General features: G+C 40.0%; 1 protein-coding gene across 15 annotated transcripts in view; it reads left to right on the forward strand.

The window, feature by feature from the left end:
* ADGRL2 (adhesion G protein-coupled receptor L2) overlaps positions 1 to 15,694 on the forward strand; it is a 277,628-nt gene that overhangs the window by 83,981 nt on the left and 177,953 nt on the right. For 7 of the 15 annotated variants that reach the window (XM_036349503.1, XM_036349504.1, XM_036349501.1 and 4 more), the window contains exon 1: positions 6,919 to 7,066. The exons of 1 other annotated variant lie outside the window; for it this stretch is intronic. The gene's annotated coding sequence lies outside the window, so the exon portion shown is untranslated. Of the gene's footprint in view, positions 1 to 6,917; positions 7,067 to 7,723; positions 8,490 to 15,694 lie in introns of those variants that run through there. 7 more of the 15 variants (XM_036349505.1, XM_036349507.1, XM_036349506.1 and 4 more) reach the window with 3 other exon arrangements.

Consider the following 15,694-nt stretch of genomic DNA (forward strand, 5'->3'; position numbering starts at 1 on the left):
GTAGGTCTTAATTAGAAAGATATTTTGCTCTAGAAAATTATGGCGAACTAGTATTTTTATAACAAGACCTTAAGACCCTGGGAAAAATTTTAAGGATTTTTATGGAGCTCAGTACACATTCTTTAGCTAAATTTTGGCATAGTTTCAAATTGGGACTCCAGTGAAATTCAATTGGTTTATTTTATAATTAAAAACAAGAAAATCATAATAACAAAAAATATCTAATGTATAGCACTCGTGTTTATAATGGAAACATCCATAAAGAAAGAAACATGTTCTAACTTTTCTCATTACTCCAAAGGGAATTGCATCTTTAATCACACAAAGCACCAACTGCTTTCTAATTTTGTTTAAAGTGTTTCAATACTTACAAAAACCAGATCAGGTTATTGTAAATCTAGAGCAAATTAGAATCATTGGCCTCTGCTCAGCTCTATGTAAGGGTTCTATGTAAATCATAAATTTAATGGCATACTAAGACACACATCTGTTTCAGTTTTGTAGAAGTTAATAATCTAACTACAGAGTATTTAAACACTTCTTTCATTAACTGGAAAATTGAAGCAAAGATAGACTTTCCTCAGTTATAAGGTGTAATATTTTAGCTAAAAAGTTTGATAAACTATAAATATAACTAAGTAGTTAAAGATAGTTTTATAAACAATCAATCTAGTATGTATCTATTTTTGACATTACATGGTTTTCTATGTATAGAAATAATCAATATAAACAAACAGGCTGAATTATCATCTCAAATCCATACCTGCATAAAATTATATATATGCTAGTATATATATATAATTTAAAATCATTTTGCAACAGGGCACTGGAGAGTAAATTTTGAGTAATCATATAAAATGTCAAAATTCATTTAAAATATTTTTCAGATTCCTTATTTTATTACCTATAAGTTTATTTTAAAATGATAAATGATAGTCTTCTGGAGATCCATATTATGTGAAAAATAGTTTATATTCTTGGATTTCTTGAACATTTACATTTTATTGCTAACATTCTTACTCAGCTTTTCTGTAATGTTACTTTAACAAACTATAAATATTTTTCATGTTATTTCCATGACCTCTTTCTTTAAGACATGCCACTTCATATATAGCAGTAACCCAGTGTTATAATAAATAACTGTGTTTCAATTATCATTAGATAATAAACAGGAAATTAGTTTTTCTTGCAGTGTATTCTACGTTATCTGAACAATGAAATATATGTGGTTTGAATTTGGGTCATTAATTCAGGTAGTAAGGACATAGTACTAATTAAATTGGTATCATAAATTACATTCCCGTAATGAAGGGGAGCACTCTTTTAAAACACTAATAATCCTCTGTAGTTATATTGTAGATATGTGATTTCAGTAACCAGGACAGTTGGATAAGAGTGTAGATGGTTCAGTGCATGTCTCCATCACTCAAACAAAACCCTCCAAAGAATATATTATTGAGGTGATGGTCTGGCAACTTCTCTTCAATGTAGAGTAACTGGAGAGGTTATTTGTGTGTTTTTATTTTTTAACCTAAAACACATTTTCTTCATTGGGTATCACTCAACAGATCTTATCATTACGAAATTATTTCAGTATTCCTTTGAGAAGTAAGTGACATTTTAGTAGAATTCTAAATTTCGATGCTAATTTTCAAAGAAATGGACTCTTTTATAAAGTACTTCTACTTATCACAAAAATATCACTATTACATCATTGTTTGGTCTAGGACCTAAGTGATTGATTTCATAGTGACCTTAAGAATTCATTGTAAAGGGTTGCAATAAATTGAAAACTTAATTATAAAGATTTAAATTATTCTTGAAGACAAAGATAGCAACATTCTATTATCTTATCAAGATACTATGATGAGAGCTAGATTTAGAAGAAAATTATTTGCAAATTGCTGTTCTCCTTTTCATATATTCAGACAAATTTATTTTTACTAAAATATATACAACAAATGAAGGCCTTTTAAAAAATAAAGCATATAAGTAGAGTTAAAAAGAACTATCATATTAATTATAGAACAAATAATGAAAAATGTTAGTAAAGCTAATATATACAATCAGAAGTATGAACCAAATTCAAGGTGGAATAGCTCATGTTACAGAATGTTAGCCTACAAAATATTTTCAAAACTGAAACAAAATAATTTTTATGTTTAGAAAATACTAAGATCATATATGATAATTATTATTTTATGCTGTATCATTAAGAAAACTTTATGCATTATAGTCTGGAAATACTAGAAGTGCTATATAATTGTATCTTTGACTCACTTTCTAAAACACAAAAAGAGCATTTGTGAGTTTGTTTCCTGATTCTTACAAGCCTTTTCCAAGTTTCGCTATATCACAATGAACTATGACATAAGTAATCACAGTCATATTCTCAGAGGCACTAAAAATTCAATTTGGACTTCTTTGAAAATGCTATTTGGTAAACTTTAAGGGTTTGGATTCAATAGACTGCCTCTACTATTAACCATTGCTTTTGTTTGCACCTGAGGTATTCATTCATGATACTTGATCAAGAACTGCCCATTCAAATGTTTTATATTTAAAACTAAGAGTTGTAATATTAGGTTACTCTTAGTTTAACTTCAAAAATGAAAAATATATACAGACAGTTCATCTGTATTGTTGACAGAGGTTTGCATATGTTAATAAAAGGAAGGCCTATTTTAAAGTTATATACTTTAATAAAAAGCACTTGGTTATGAGTATTTATAATGAATAAAATGATTAGTATACAAAGTTATAGATAGCATTTTAATAACATGAGTGTTCTTATAGTTATACTTCATGGTTTGACAGAAACATTGATAGAAGATGATCTATATGAACCAATTATAGAAGATTCTCAAAGTGTGGAGATTAACAGGAGTTATGGGGACAATCTATGTGAAAGAAAGATGAACTTTGAGTTGTGTAAGACTCCGTGCAACAATAATTATGAGAGATTTTTTTAAAAAATTGCTTACGTTTGAGTATCATAATAAGGGTATACAAATTTTATAATCCTTTATATAGTTACACATACATAAACACTAAGTGCACAGAATGAGTCATGCTACCAGTTGTAATGCTGAATATTTTTAAAAAGTATTAATCACAAAATGATAGGTACTTAAAAACATATATGTGATTATATACTCCTAAATGATATCATTAAGCATAGTATACTATAATCATTTTTATACTATAGTTTAAAGTGACATCCTGCATTTTAGATAGAGTTTGGCCTTCTTGCACAAAGATTTAGTTAGCTTGGCGAGAGCAGGGAGAATAGTTAAACTTATTGGCTTTGCCAAATGCTTTCATATGTTTCTGTTCTCATGGAAAATGAGTTTTGATTTCTTTTCAGCCTACATGCATGGCAAAGCTAAAACGAAAAACAAAGCTTGCAACTTTCAACCAGTTCTAGTTAAGTTTGGTATTCACATATTGCTTTGATCTCTAGAGCTTTAAAATATTTTCTAGAGTATGCAAAACTAGTTTCAGCACTAAGCATCATTGAACAGTAACAATGAAGAAGAGGAATCTGATCAGGTTTAGGATGAAATGCAGCCAATTTTGTTTCCATTTCTGTATCAGAAGCTAGAACAGTTTCACATGTTTTCTGTTTGTTTGTTTTAGTTTAGAACTCTCACAGAGCTCTCATCACAGGCCAAAACATGTTCCCCATAATGAATACAACTTACCCTCACTGATTGTTCTCTACAGCTGTGTGGCACAAACGTCACAGAATTTTTGGCCCACTATCAAGTTCTGGGTCTTCTCCCCAGCCCACCCCAATGCCAGGGCGACGCAGTAAAGAAGTTACTCAGTGTGCTACCAGCTTATAATAATCACAATATTTTGTAACCAAGCCCACTTTCATACTTCTTCAGTATCTTTAATTTGGCACCCAAACTATTGTTAAGCATACATGTGGTCTGACAAGTACTTCATCACTTCCCTCTAAACAAAAATGCTTGGATGATATATAGCTTTAAAAATTAGCATAATTTCTGTATCAGAAATATGTGAACCCACAGTGAATAAAATAATCTTCAGTTTCTTAAAGTTGCTTAAATTAAAAACATGAGTTACTAGAGTTGGAAAAAAACATGTATGGTTAAAATGTTTGAAGCCCATCAATCTCTCTAACCACATAAGCTAATGAGTTCCTTCTGTTTTCTTTGAATGAAATCACCATGAGTGGCTGGATGTTGATTTAACATAAAACAAATGGAAATGGGTGTTTCCTTTGTCCTTTGTAGAATTTATTTTTAAAAACAATTAGCAAGTACTATGAATAAGTCAATGATTTTGCCATTACTTAAATAATAATATAGTTTGAGTAGTTAAATTGATTGCATTGTAGCGAATGCATAACATACTCCAACTCCCCTTAACTTGCTAACATCTGCAGATATTATTAAGCTTCTCATTTCATTTTTTTCTACCATAACACCTGTATTGTTATAAATTATGTTTTAAATTGTCATGAAATGTCAGGCAAATTATGTTTTCTGGGTGTGTGTGTCATTTAAGTGTTCCTTTGTAAGGGCAGGTTTGTGGCTAACAGCTTAATCTTGAATATATCAATGCAATTAAAAGCTGTTTCAATTCTTTCTTGTGGGTACAAAGAAGGTTGAAGCATTATTATATGTAAAGTACAAAGAAAGAATTAAAAATTCTTCAATATTTAAAACATTATCCTAGAGAAGGAATACCTTGAGGTGTAATTTTACAAACACAGTAAGCTTATTATATTCTTAGGAAAAAAAAAAGGTGTTGAACCGTTTGAACTCTATAAAATACTCTTCCTCTGGAATCAAAATTAAAAACTTGTATGAAGCACTTTCCATTCCCTATTTTAATCCACTTTTGACAACTTCTTCCCCCTCCCATGCAACCTTCCTTTCTTGTGAAGTAGTCCCTTTAGAAACATAGTGAAGAGTGACTCACTCATGTCCAGAGCATCAAAAATGCCAGACCTGTGAAATGTACACAGTAGGTTCTTGCAGAGATTCTTTCTGAGAGAGTTAGATAAGTAAGTAAATAAGCCAACATATGGCCAGCTTAATTCAGGCAAAAATTTCTATTGATTACTTACTAAGCTCACTGAATAAAAACTTCAGACCAAGTTTTGCCTCCCAAAAGAAAATAGGATTAGACTGATCTATGCACTCATTGGGGCTTCTTGTGAATCATGCCCAGATGAGTGAGAAACCTTCAAAGATAAACAAAAGAAAGAGCTAAAATATTTCAGTAAATTCAAATTTTTCTCAGTTTGACATATTTTGGGTTACAATCTTCAATAAAATAAATCTAAATTCCAAAGGAGACCATGATATAAATGACCTCTGAGGTTTGAGAATTCTATATTTCTGCCTTTTGTTGAACTAAAGTAGCCTGATTTAATTTTCCTAGATAGATCTGTTGTATGTATACATTCTGACAAATGTAAAAACTTAGGTACATAATAAGGTTTCATACCAGCTCTGGATAAGTGTGGGTTCCTCCCCCCTCCACCTCAGGCTAATTTATATCCTGCTTCTAAGAAATTCCAAATGAAGGTGTTTATGTAGTTTACAACATAAATGCTCGGTTCCTCTTACCTTTTAGAATGGTGAGAATAGTAAAGCATCAATACATTCAATAGAAAAAAATTGATCACCAAGTATTCATGTTTTAATTTGGGAATTAGAATGAATCAACCAAAAGAGCATGTTTCAGTTACTTGTACTTATGTACTTTTAACTTATGATTTTTACAAGTTAACAACAAACTTGACCAGTAGCTGGATTTACTTTAGAACTGCAAGTATCTGGCTTTGTGACAAAATACTGATAGGTATTTAGTCTTGCTGTTTTTTTGCACAATCTGCTGTTGACATTTTAATAACACTGTTGTTTGAAATGATTTCTGAAGTATGATGACTGCAACATACCCGCAGCAACAAAAAGTACATATTGTTTCTGAAAGCAAAGAAGCTCAAGTTTCGTCGTATTTACTAGAGATTTAAATCTTGGAGAATCAGTTTTTCTTGAAAGCCAATGCAAACGTGCTTCTTTAATTGATGGTTGCACTCATTAGTAGAATCAGTCATTTAGAAATATATCTGAAAACTCAGTCACTTTCAGCTCAGGAATTTTGTAATTTTTTTTTTTTTTTAAAAAAAAACATCCAGGTTTGGTTTTCCTCGTATGCAGAGGATACTTAACTGCCTTTTAAACATTGTTCAAGCATGATTTGTCCGGTCGTGGTCTGTTCTCTTCCCCTTGGATGCATCGTTGGCGCTGCCTGGGTGCTTGCTGACACTACCAACCGAGAGGTCCAAGGAGGTGTGCTCAAAGGACAGGAGCAAAAAGCAGCCTCAATGGAAGGAAATGAGGGAAACAGACCTAACAGCGATGAATGCACTTGGCGAGTCCAGAGCCTTGTAGTCTCCCTCCCTTCCTTCGCTTATCCTGGTGGGTTTAATCAAAAACAAACAAAACGCTCTTGTGAAATAGAGTCAATAAAGTCAAAGTTTGGCTAGCTCTCTGCAACTACAAAGAAAAAGTCATCGCAATTTTAAAAAATGTAACTTTCATTAACGAGCGCGCCGGAAATCTCAGGTATCAAAGACACATGAACCCTGGAGCGTCCCCCGCGCGCCGCAGCCGGACGGAGGCAGCCGCGGCGCACAGACGTCCTTTCTCCTCGGAGCCGTCACACAAAAGGAGGGCTGCGCGAACTAAAAGTTTCGGGGCCTCCGGCTCGCTGCGTGGAGAAAACGGAAAACCTGGAGACGGGGAGGGCCCAAGACGCATCCCGGGCGCCTCTTCCAAGCGCAGGCAAGGAGAGAGCTCCCGAGCCTGGAGGGGAGAGGGGAGGGGGCGGGGAGCCGCTGGCCACCCCCCCCCCCCCCCCCGCGTCCCGCCTCCAGGGCCGGAGCGCCCGGTTCTGCCGCGCTCGCCCCAATACCCTTCACCCCGCTCCAGACAGAAATAAATGTTTAGATTGAAAGTGCGTGTGTGTGGACGGGATGGAGAGCGCGCGCCGGCAGAGCGCGCGGAGGACCGAGCGCGCAGTGAGTGGAGTTTGGGGGGTGGGGTGGGCTGGGGGTGGAACGGGTGTGCGGACTGGGTGGGGGAGGCTGCCCGCGGAGTCCCGGGACCGAGGTGGGGGGCGGGGGTGTGCCTCGCCGGAGGGGAGGGGCGCGAGCCGCCGCCGGCTGCCTCCGGGGCGCGTTCCGCGGCCGTGTGTGCGCGCGTCCCCAGCCGCCGCCCGGACAGCCCTGCGGCCGCCCCGCCGGCTCCCGGGGCCGGTGAGTCCTCGGGCGGCTGCTCGGCCACCTCCACTCCAGCAGCTCGAGCCCGTAAGTGCCCCCTGTCGCTCCCCTCCCCCTGCTCGGGCGCACGGCCGCCGCAGCTTCTCAAATGGAGTGGAAAATGGCCAGCGGGCGGCAAGGAGTTAGAGATTGCTCCGCGTTTTGGACTTAGCTGCCTGTAATCTTCTTCGGAGTTTGCCTGGGCCCCCGGCTGGAAAAACCGGGAGGGAGAGCGGTGTCCTTTGCCGCTGTCCACGCTCATCTGTTTAGATGATTAGCCCAACTCCGGCGGGGGCGTGGAGGTGGGGGTGTGGGGAGAAGGCGGCGGCTGGAGGTGACTCCAGTTCAGACCTCGCCGCGAGTCTGTGTCAGGACTTCGCACTCCCCCGTCTCTCCCTCTCTTCCTCGCTCTCCCTCTCCCTCTCCCTCGCTCTCCGCTCACACACGCAGAGGTGCCGGAGCGAAATCGGGAGCTTCCTGGAGAATTCCTTGGGATTGTTGGGGGGGGCATCTCCACTCCGTGGCTGTGCGTGGCGTGTACCTCCCCGAACCTCCCCGCTCGCGCGAGCCTGCGTTCTCGCCTTCAGCCTTCCGCGGGGCAGCGGCCCCCGCTCAGCCTCGGCCCGGAGACCCGACATGTGAGGAAGGGCCGCCGCTGTCGCGCCCCAGGCCGCAGGGTCGGCGCCGGGGATGCCCGTGGGGCCGGCGCGGACCGCGGGCTGACGGGCTTGGCCGGACCCACTGAGTTGGCCTCGCGCCGCTGGCGTCTGCTCACCCCTCCTGCGGCCGCCGCTCCGAGGGGACTCCCCCGGCTGCGCACCTCTGTCGGGCTTTTGCCTGCGCCACCCCTTGCGCTCTGATTCCCGAATTTTTTTTTTTCTTCATTTTTTTCCAAGCGAGCGCGCGGTCTGGGGGTGTGTGCGTGTGCGCCCAGGACCCCTCTCGCGAGTGGGCAACTGCGGGAAAATGTTGACCTAACCCCCGGCGTCGCCCGGCGCTGGCTGCTTGGTTGGAGGAGGCGGCGGCTGCGGCCGAGCAGGAGGGCACCCCGAGCCGCGGCGCTGCCTCCCGCGCGGACTCCCGGCCTCGGTCCTGGCCGGCCGGGGTCGCCGCTGCGCTCTGCGCCTCCCCGCGCGGCCCCCGCGCCAGACGGCCCGCCCCCGGGGCGCGCTCGCAGACCGAGGTAAGAGCCGCAGCAAACGAACAATGTGCCTCTGTGCGTGCGGGGCTTGGGAGACCTGTTTGCTTTGCGCCTCCGGCCCGGGGGTGGATGCTGGAGGCACGGGCAGCCGCGGGTGAAGCGGGGCTCCGCGGTTTGTTTATGTTCCGCCGGCCGAGGGGGTGACCCGCGCTCGCTCGGGCGGCTCGCGCCCCCTCCCTACTCCCCACCTCTTGCCCTCGGAAATCGAGCCCCAGAACTCCCCATCCCGTCCAGCCTGCGGCGGCTTTTCTCGTGGAGCTGTTAGAACCTTCTCGAGGCTTCAGTCTAGCAGTAGGGGCCGCGGGGGAGAGGGGCGGAGTAGGATCGCCTTGGACGTAGTTTGATTTTCGGGAAAAGCTGGAGTCGGAAGGTTCCGTTCACCTCTTTCCACCGTGCGTCTGGGGAGGGGGGTAGGAGGCGCGCCCTCGGCGGGGCCGCTCAGCTCGGGGTGCGAGGCCCTGTCTCCCACCCCACCCCACCCCGCTCCGCCCGCCCGCAGACCCGTCTCTGGCTGGAAGTGGAACGGGGCGTCCAGGCGCTGGGAGCGAGTTCCGTGGAAGTGGACGGCGGGGGAGGACTGGGCTGAGTTGTTGCGGGTTGTTGTTTCTTCTTGTCGGCGGTTAGCCGGTATGGAGAGGCGAGGATGACAGCAAAGCGCAGCCAGATGTGGCCGGCCGGCGCTGGGGCTGGCAACGATTAGGGGTGGCCCGGCGGGGCGGGAGGGTGGCGGGGCCGGGCACCCGCGAGTCCCGGGGAGGGCAGAGAGCCTCCCGGACCTGCAGTGAGAGGGCAGCAGCGGGCCGCGCTGGGCCTGTGGGTTCCTGGGATGGTGGCGCGACTGGGTGCCTCGGGCAGCCTGGTTGGTAGGAGGGGGTCCCGGGTGGGGAGCTGCGGGGAGAAAAAGGCGTGGGAGGAGCGCGTGGAAAGGGGAGACCCCCAGGCTAATCCAGCGCGAGCTCCTTGATTGGCTGGGGCGCCCGGACCCTCCGGTGGAGGTGAGGGCGAGCGGAGCGACCACAGCGCCCCGGCAGCGGGGAGGCGCGCGTGCAGGACTTCTCCGCTTGGGATCAGCAAAGTTTGTTCTTTGCTCCGAACGACGGGGCCGGGGTTAGGGGAAATCGTTGGAAGCTTTACTTTGTGCCATAGTGTCGCTGAGCGGAGACTAAGGAACGTAGGTCTTGCTGGTATTTTTTTTTTTTTTAAATCCTCTGTTCACACTGTCCTCTAAGGGCGCAGTTGGAGGGACAAGTGCTGCGGTGTCCGTCTTCTTTCCCATCTTCTGTGGGCTCCACCCCCCTCGTCTTTCCCCCTTCCCTGGCCCCCTTCTTCCCTTCTTCCTGATGCAAACGGTGTCGTCTCGGATTCAGACCGAGGAAATGTTTTCCTCCTGTTTCTTGAAAGGTGTAGGCTGCCTAGCAGCTTCTCCGAGCAGCCTGGGAGCGTCTGAGCCGCAGTCACCAACCATATGGTTCCCGTTACAAAGGCCAGGTTCGAAGGCGCTCTTCTCCCCGCCCCCACCCCAAATTCGTAAATTTTCTTCTGCAGCCTTTACCCTGTGTGCACTTCTCTCTCCTTTCCTTCCAGAGGCGTAGCTTTCGCGGACGTGGTTCGTTCATTCATTTCCTTGTCAGTGTTTGTGTCTGGAACGGGTCCCACCGAGTGTGCTCTGCTCAGTTCGAGTTGCACAAGGAAGAAAAGTCATATCCATTTGGTAAAGAATTTGCCTGTTGAGATGTCTCTTACTAAATCAGGTTTGATCTTGGGCGAACCTTCAAAGATGGGCACGGAGGAGGCAATATATATCCATAGCAGAAAAATAGATTGGGTTGTGTGATGTCTTTGGCAACATTCCAGGTTGTGATGGGACTCTTGACCTAGGTTAAAGGTAACTTTGTAACTTCAGATTCAGTATCTTTCTAATTCTTGAGAAACCCTTTAGAGAGAAAATCTACTTCTGTTCAGGTGTGTTATGGAACTTTTTGTTGGAACTTTTCTCCACCCTCCAATAAATTTATGCATGATAGAGAGAATACTGCAGAACAAACGTTCTGTTGTTTAGTTTCTTCAGACATTCCGATTCTCTTCTTTTGTTGCTTGCCTCTAAAAAGAGGTGCCATTTCACATCATTCTGCACAAATTGTTTGAATTAATGCAAGTGTGAATTCTTACCGTTTGAAGGGGACTATTAGCATATCAAAGGTTTCTTAGCTTCAGCTCAATTGAGAAAACTTCAGCCTGTCTTCCATTTGCTTCCAAGGGAGGCCCAAAGGGCAATGAGAATTGTAAAGGGTAAAAATAGGGAGGTGGATTCAGGCTGTGTTTCTGAACTTTTACTGTTTTGTAATTATGTGAGTGAAAAACATTGTCTATTGCTATGGAGTCCTTGCAAATGGCAAGACAATTATTTTCTATTGATAAATGGTTTGTTCCTAGAAAAAGAGTGACCTTTTATGATAGTCACTGTTGCCTGTCTTTTGGGGTCCCTTCAGTGGAGGAGAAAGCTTTTCCTCTAACTTAATACTTTTCTAGGGCCTACACTTTGTTATATTAATAAAACGGGGAGAGAAAGGCTTTTCATGAGTCTATAAAATAATAGAAATCTTGTGATAAAAGCACATTCATTTGTCACCCAGAAAACTATTTTTAATACACTTGTTAAATTAATAGGAAAAAAAATCAGTGGACTATTAAAACTCAACATGAACTTTGTTAATGAAACTTCTATTGCAAGTGTAAGTTTGAAAGGATGCTAAGTGATAATCAGATTTTTTGTGAATGATATTTTAAATAGAGAATTGTTTGATTATTGTTGCGTCTCAAGTTTTGCATTTTATCAGACAGCAAATGCTAGAATTCAGATTGCAGTTGGTTTATTTTTCTTAATATTTATAGTGCATTCGCTAATACTTTTTTACATTAGCGAAAAGATTCATTCTTTGAATTTCTTTTAACAAGCCAGTATCCATCCGTGAGTGAAGAAACAAGTAAGGACAAGTACTTGGGTCATTTGGGTCATTTTATGGTGAGCAGATGTGTCAAGAGAGAACTTTTTTCTTCAACTCTTTGGGAAGTATTGCTTTTATTTGTTTAGGTTAAGATTTACTAAAGCCTAGTTTAAGATGAAAATGAATCTCAAGGAAGGTTAAAAAAATTATAAGTTCATATTTTTTATAGTTTTACCTTTGATGGTTGGTTAATTTGAACGTGAATTGATATCCTTTAATTGGAGGAGGGTTTTCTTTTTTTTAAAAAAAATTAACGTTCAGAACTCTTGTTTTTATCTTAATAGTGAAAACTAACATTAATAAACAGCTCTGAAGTAAAAAATATTAATTGCCTAACATTTTTGGACTTCAGTTTAATAGGATGATATTTTTTTCAGATTAAGATGAGGTGGGTTTTTTTGTTTGTTTGTTTTTTAGTGGCATTCAAATTGTACATCATTAACCTGAAATCATCTTATAGTAGTTTATTTATCTGATCCCTTCAGTTGTCTAAGTAGTACTTTCGAGGAAAAAAAAAATCATACATTGATGTAATTGCTATTATTGGACTCAAGTTGCCGTTTAACTAGTTTGCTTCGAGTGCAGAGTGCTATAAAGAAAACACATTATCCATCAGAGCTATTAGTAATAATCTAAAAATAGTCTTGAAAAAATTGCTCTTCATTTTACATGATGATGATGATCCTAAATTCAACAAACCTCTAAAGGTGTAAAATGTAGGGAAAAGAAGACTTTTCAACATTTAGGTGACAAAATTGGACTACTTAGAGAGAAAAATTAATGTGTTGTAGAAGCTCTCCAGCTGTCATTTTCAATCACTGTGGGTTACTATGTGTTGGCAACAGAAAACGAATTTAGAAATGCAGATAGCTCTGGGAGCAGGTAGTTGGGGAAATCAGAATATTGAATCATGTGGGGTAGAATAAACCAATTATTTCAAGTTTTGACTTGAGAATTTCCAATAAATTATTTTTTTTTCCAGGCTTTTGACTCTCTGCTTTATTAATGGACTAACATCAAAGCGTACAACAAAACTTCCAAGTGTTATAAAAACTAATATAAACATACAGATCGCACATGTAGTACTGCAAGTCTTAATTTAAGGCAAGCAGTTGGAGTTTTTATTGCTGCAATTTTCACAATCAGCAGAAACGTTAACACCAAGCTTCTGGGCGGTTCCTTTCTGAAAATTAGCAAGAGGAGAGCTTTAAAGCTAAAGCTTACTGAGGTTTAGATCTCTGTTTGATCATTATTGGAGCTTTCTGTGTTTTATTTAAATATTTAACGTAATATTTAATGTCTTAATATAGGAATATGTGAGCTAAGATTGAGATTTTTGGGGGAACGATCAGGAGGTAACTAGAAAGCTGTACACCATAGAAATGAATTGTTATTGCTCTATTTTCTATCAAAATATTTATTTGACCTGACTTCAGTAAAATAAATGATCAAATAACAGTTTATTGACAGGTGTAGTATGAGATGAAGAGATTATTACAATTTATTCTAAGGTATGGGCTAAATACACTTGTATCTATCTACCTGAGAGAAGTCTGTTTTCAGTTTAATAAGAATCCATACCATTTGCCAAATAGCTGATATTTAAGAGCACAGACCAATTGTAGTTAAATTAGGAATGAAATACAGTTTTGGAAACTCGGAGAATTTAGTGTAATAGGATTGCTATTTTTCTAAAAAAAAAGTTTCTTCGAAGACTGTCCACTTTGCCTCTTGATATTCACTGTATCTGATTTTGTGTCTTGAAGGAAAGGTACACATTTAACATCTGCCTGCTTTTCTGCAGAAAAGACTCAAATAGAATTAAAGTGGAATTATTTCCAAGCTAGCACATTTTAGAAATAAAATGCATGATTACAAAAAACCCTGTTCATTTAGTTCTTGCAAAAATGCCTAGTTAAAAACTGCACAAATTGATAATTTGGATCATGGGTTAAAAATAGCAACTTTACCTGCTAGACCTGAAAAGGACTTGAAATCCATTTATGTTTTGGTTATATCAGTTCTGAAGGTAATTTGTCTAAATATTAGTTCACATTACCGGAATAGATAACTGTTTTGTAACTATTTTCAAGAAAGATTAAAACATTTCCATTTTAAAGGCAGATTAAAACGATAGTTAACTTATCTTACATAATTAGTCTATAGCTCCACCCAAATATTCATCTCTTCAAATAATTCTTGATTAAAGGTAGAAAGGTTGAAAAGTATTTAATCACATAGATTACTGTAATTAGACTTGTTGTTAGCAGAAAAATTGACTGTTTTCTGAAATCCTTTTACTACTTAGGATTGGTCAGGTAGTAATTATTATTATTTTTTAATTCTTTATGAAAAAGATTAAGAAAATTGGTCATTTAACCTATAAATAGTTAACTATTGGAATTAGGGAAGTAGAATCCTAAAATAATGTCATTTTTCTTGACCTAGTGTGATAATTTTTAAAGGAGTAACTGTAACTAGGGTGTGTAATTCTTAAATTTTATTTAAGGCTTCAGTGTGGTATTTTGAGTTTAGTATAAAAATATATTATTAACCATGAAAGTCTCTTAATGCTATTTTATGTAAATAGGTATATTTTTGTAAGTGGATCATTGTGTCATAAAAAAAAGGGCCTAATCATCCAAAAATACTTAAAAAGTCTGCTTAGATCAATTATCTGATAGACTAAGTGTAGGCAATAATTTGCAGATACTTCCCAATATGTTCTTATCCAACGATTTTAAAAAGCTGTTTCTTAGGAAAAGAAAACTTCCATATTTTGCAAATAAAAATTATCTTTAAAAAAGTTAGATTGAATGAAGGAACCAAGCTTTAACACCTGCAAGCAAAGTGCAACTTAGAGCAAAATGCTATTGATTGCTTTGGAAGCACAAAGCAAGTTTAAATACAATTTGTTTAATTACAACAAAAATGCAGTTTTATGAAGTAATATAGTTTGTCTTCGAAGAGGATTTTATGCATTGTGTGGTGGTAAGTAAAATCCCATCACAGTTGTATAAATTTGTTCAATTACCAGAACGGCTAAAAGAAAAAAAAATCAATTTAAGTTGAAATGCAACAGAAATTAGATTACCTTGGTTGTAAGAACTTGCCAGCAGTGTTTAAATAGCTTAATAATATCAAAAGTTCCCATGTTTCACAGTGGAAGGATATTGGCACCTGTTTTAATATACGTACATCTTGTGTTTGGTGGCTTTAGTTATGTGAACATTCTTTCTGCTTTTCCATTTTTGATTTTATGGAAGCTATTACATGACGTATAAGGTACTATTTCCACTTGAACATTCACATTTGTTTGGGAGGTTTTTTTGTTTTTGTTTTTTTTTTTAGTAGTTGCTTTTCTGGATTTCTGTAATTTGTCATCAGTTAATAGTTCAGATCAGTGTAGTAAAATATCAGCTATGATTTTTATGAATCAATAGAAACCCAGTCCATCAGTAGGGATAGCTAGGTTATCAGCAACAGAAACAGAAATTTTTACTATTGACCCTCGAAATATAGGGGCCCGTAAATCTTAGATTCCTGTGGAAGTAAGGTGGCATGGGATTGATCAGACCAGGTAGCTGGGCACCTGTTTTACGACCTACACCTTGATTCATTCTGGCACCCAGATTTCCTGAAGTGCAGAGCAGGCACAGCTACTGTTCACAGCCACTCGGCTGTTTTTAGGTCATGAAGTCAACTTCCTGGAATTTCTGGGGGAAACCAGTTGAAAAGGGAGGACAAATGTCACTTTAAATAGAGATGTTTAAGTCAGATTTCTGCCTGAGGGTAAAATTTAGGTCTCTTTTAGCCCGGATGTAATGTCTCCCTCTACAGAGCACAGCATTAATCACTACCTGACAAGAAATCCTATGCTGAGCAAAACGGGCCCTTGTTGGTTTTGTCATTGATTTCCCCCCCCAATCTGTGAGGAGTACATTAAAAACATTAAAATTCACACAGGGATTATACTTTAATCTCTGAATTTCAGAATTGAAATTTAGTTGCCTTAAAAGAAGTCTACTTAAAGCTGGAAAATCTTTAGTGACTTTTTTAAAAAATTTAAAGCTTAGATTCGGTACCTTAATAAAAATAGAATAATTTTCTAATATTAAAAAAAACCCCAAAACAGGCATGTTAAGCAGGAGTTAACTTCTTGAAATACTGACCAAATCTTAA

This window comes from Myotis myotis, unplaced genomic scaffold (assembly GCF_014108235.1).
Source record: "Myotis myotis isolate mMyoMyo1 unplaced genomic scaffold, mMyoMyo1.p scaffold_m19_p_2, whole genome shotgun sequence".
NCBI lineage: Eukaryota > Metazoa > Chordata > Mammalia > Chiroptera > Vespertilionidae > Myotis > Myotis myotis.